At 33.9% G+C, this 4,247-nt stretch overlaps 1 long non-coding RNA gene across 1 annotated transcript; it reads right to left on the bottom strand.

Annotated features, from left to right (window-relative positions):
* Positions 1-400: 400 nt before the first annotated feature.
* On the bottom strand, positions 401-3,759 carry LOC141719055 (uncharacterized). The gene is made up of 4 exons (XR_012574014.1): positions 3,519-3,759; positions 3,320-3,397; positions 2,414-2,458; positions 401-504 (listed from the first exon to the last, which is right to left on the bottom strand). It is a non-coding gene; the product is annotated as an uncharacterized LOC141719055 (long non-coding RNA).
* Positions 3,760-4,247: the final 488 nt, after the last annotated feature.

Consider the following 4,247-nt stretch of genomic DNA (forward strand, 5'->3'; position numbering starts at 1 on the left):
ATATATGCCTTTTTATGGATATCCAATAGGTACAGTATGGCTGCGGGATACCAAGACCTATATTTACGGTATGGCTGCGGGATAACGATGCTGTTTCATGACTGATCATCAGGAACATCATAGTGCATAATTGTGATTTATTGAAGATGTTGTTTAAACATTAAAGATTATATCAGCTCCTGGTTTTACTCAGCTATTGTTATTGTTGTTCAATTATAAACTATATATTGCTTGTTGAGCATATCTTCTGTAACACCCCCAAATCCAAGGTCGTGAATTCGGGTCGTTACGATCACTTATTAATTAAATAATTCTCTTTTCACAATATTACTCGACCTTTTATTCAAACTCACATACACACAGGTTATATGCTTGGAAACATTATCAAATAAATCATTTCCACATATCTACCTGACGGGGCTGGCGCACAAAAAGCCTACGGAACTCACGAGCGTTCCTTACCCGCCTAAGGATAGCAGTCCTGGTCTGATCCATGCTGGTAGTCTGTTGTGATATGATATATAAAAGCAAGGGTGAGCATTAAAGCTCAGCAAGGTATATATCCCCATAATTAAGTATGTAAGGATAAATAAAACCAATAATTATACTTTGTATCTCCAAAGCGTTCTGAAAGTTTATATGCTTATCAAATTTATAATATTCTCAAAATCAACTACAATAGTATATCCACTGAATACTTGTATTCATCTGTTTCTCAAAATCATTTTATACTCGTACTCATTTTATTTCAAAATCTCAAGATGTTACTCGAACCAAGATTCTCATATGGGTGTGATATATATTCGTCAACATCCCAATTTAAAACTCAGCCTTATCGGCAGATTTCTCAAATGGATTTGATATATAATCATCAACATCCTTATTCAAACTCAGCCTTATCGGCAGATTTCTCAAATGGATTTGATATATATTCATCAATATCCTTGTTTAAAACTCAGCCTTATCGGCTCTCTGTTGTATATTTCACAACAGTTTTTCCAAAATGGAAGAAAGGGACTATACTGGAATAAACCACGTATCGGTGATCAGCCGAATACGAAATTTTCTCTACTAGTAGAAGGAATACAAACCTAGCCGCCTTTGGGCTCATCAAGACACTACACGGTGGTTGCCCATTGCCGTGCAAGTCCGAAAGTCAAAGGTCACATAGACCATATAACCGTACAATGCGCCACTCCGCGCTTGCATAATGCGCCACTCCGCGCCTGGTCACTGCCCGATACCACTCCGTGCCGGGCAGGCCACATTCCAGTCCCAAAACAATTATATCTTTTGCTCAAAATCCTTTTTCGAAGGAATAGGTCGTTAAAAGTTGACCTTTAAATAAGATGATTTATTCATCACTTTTAACTCAATTGATCTTTGGGAGTTGTCGAAGTTTTGAATTTAAAATCATTTTCAAATCCCTATCTGTAGTAGGGTGACACATATATTACTCACTTGTTCTTTATTGAACGAGGAAGCAAAACTCTTATGCTTCTAGACTAAGTTCCCTAAGGTTTTGATACGTTTCAAATGATTAATCTCTTTCAAGAGTTTTGAATAATTTAGAAAGTACCTTTGGGAACCATGTCTATTTTTAAATAAGTTTTTAGAAGTCCGAAGATCTTAAATATCTAAGGTCTCATAATAATTTAAGAGGGATTCAATGAATTGATAAAATCTTATAAATAAAACATCTTTGTATAAGGTTCAATGAATTGATAAAAACCTTATATATAAAATATCTCTGAATATGGTTCAATGAATTGATAAAATCTTAAGTACAAAGTATTTCTAATTAAGGTTCAATGAATTAATAAAAAAATCTTAAATACAAAATATCTCTGAATAAGGTCCAATGAATGGAGACACCTTAATCAAATAATCAAAACAGGATTTGGTATCCTATAATTGCTCTTTGAATAGTTAAATCTTTATTAAATAACGTGAAATGATTTATAAACTATTCAGTATATTTTTAAATACTTTATGGATATTTAATAATCCCTTAAGTATCGCTTTATAAAATAATCAATCGAGTAAGGGTGTCCCTTAAATGAATAAACCAATATTTCTCGAAGTTTAAGTCAAAATCTCAATCGTTCGCTTGATATATAAATTACGCGAACGTACTTTATTTATCGAAATAGAAATCTTTCGCGTTCGGCTCTCTCCGGAATTAAACCGTTATTAAAATATTTCCGACTCCCATTATCCTATATTATATTTAAAATACGTTTCAATTTCTCATACTCGTGTAAAACGAAATTTGTTTTCGTAAACAATCGCATAATTCGTATGCATTGATATCATAGACAAACATATATATTTGAACTGTAAATCATGCCATCAATATCACAACAGTATATATATAGCATGGATAGTATGAGATAGGGTTTCGAAAACTTGCCTCGAGTAATCGAAGTGGTATGGTATCTAGTGTTTGGTTGGCGATCTATAAACAAGAACCAACGGTCTAAGTTAGTACGCGATTAATGTCTCGCTTTTATTAAGCAACTTTCGCAACTACTCAAGTATAACGAATCTCCGATCGTCACATTCTCAACACTTATATTCTCACTTTATAACATGGTCGAGTTTTGAAATCGATCGTTCGCTTTAGAAAGTCCATTTCTAGTTTTAAGCTCGAACGTGAGAAAACGCGCGTCAAAACTAGGTTTTTATGCGTTTCTCGCTTGCGCTTGCTTTACCAAAATATTTTTATAAAATCGAAAAATTAATATTTTCTCAAAATTCTTTTTGGACAGTCTTCTCTGCTGTCATATCCATTTTTCATAATTTTTCCAGAATCTTGAAATTATTTTAAGTCCTTCAAAATCACCATGCAAGTGGACTTAAGTGCAGTTGGCTAATCGCAGAAATGTTTTACACTAAAACGACCATAACTCCTAAACCGTAAATCTCCTCATGATGATCTACACATGTATAGAAACTACAAAACAAGATCTATCTGGTAATGTTCAGTGGTTTTCAAATTTTAACCATTTTCATGGCCGAATGTCCTGCAGAAAACAGATCAAGTGCAAGAATGCCCAAACTCAATTTCTACTACTTGATCTTAACACAATCACTACCTATAACCATCATAAACACAAGTACTTCTCAAGATCCACCCACATACACCTTATATGCTCTATATAGTACCACATACATGGATTAAAACTCAACATCTCAAGCCTTTAGCAAGAACATAATCAATACAAACTCAAACAAACACAATCATTTGGATCTTAACACTACAACAAACATAACTCTTAAATCCAACCATAAAACCTTAAAGGGTTGAAACTTATACCTTCTTGGACACTAGAAAGGTTAGTGCTAGGATTATTGAGGCTTGGTTTGCTTAGAAAACACTTAGAAGGGCTAGCTCCTTAAGAAACAAAACCAAGAAACAAGTTAGAATTTCGGAGTTACATTTCAGCACCTCATTCAAACATTTTTATAAAATTGAAAAAAAATAATTTGAGGCTGAAATTTGGTACGAAGCTTACCCATGATATAGAGAAGATATGGTAAAAATTTCATGATATTTGAATGAGTATATTTTGAGTTATGAATTTTTCTTTCTCCCTTGCTCAGAAAACCCGAACTGCTGGAATGAAAAATGGGAGAGCTTTAAGTGAGGGAAAAGGGGTTGTTTTCTTTTGTGGCTAAAGTGTGGGAGTGTATAATGAATATATGGGATGTATGCAGCAGATTTGACAATAATTTGGCAAAGGTATGGGTTGGTTTGATTGTGTGGTGAAGTGAGAAAAGGGAGAAGTATGACTTGTGTACTTGTTTGTCTCCCATCACTATTCAACACTATTCCACTAACTATTCTAGTTAGCTTCTAATCATCTAGTTACACTCCTAACTACTAGTTAGGACTTGGTTATGCATGGCCAACTTGCATGGGATTTAATTTCTCATTCGTTTATTTATCGTAAACGTAATCGTCGTTCCATTCCGATAGTTTTCACGTATAATGATTTGTTTCATAGCGATTTCTTTTATCGCTTATAATCCTATAACCAATTCCATTCCTTCTCTTGATCATAGGAACACCTTGATATATTATTTATTTCACGTAGTATTCCCGGTTCTACGCCATTCTTTACGGATACGAAAACACGTAGTATAATTGTGAATTTTCGAATTCCGTCGGCTTTTACATTCACTTATTTTCCTCGATAAACAAGAATATGATCTCGGATTCTCAAAATTCCACTATTCATTTT

Source organism: Apium graveolens, chromosome 1 (genome assembly GCF_009905375.1).
Source record: "Apium graveolens cultivar Ventura chromosome 1, ASM990537v1, whole genome shotgun sequence".
Lineage (NCBI taxonomy): Eukaryota > Viridiplantae > Streptophyta > Magnoliopsida > Apiales > Apiaceae > Apium > Apium graveolens.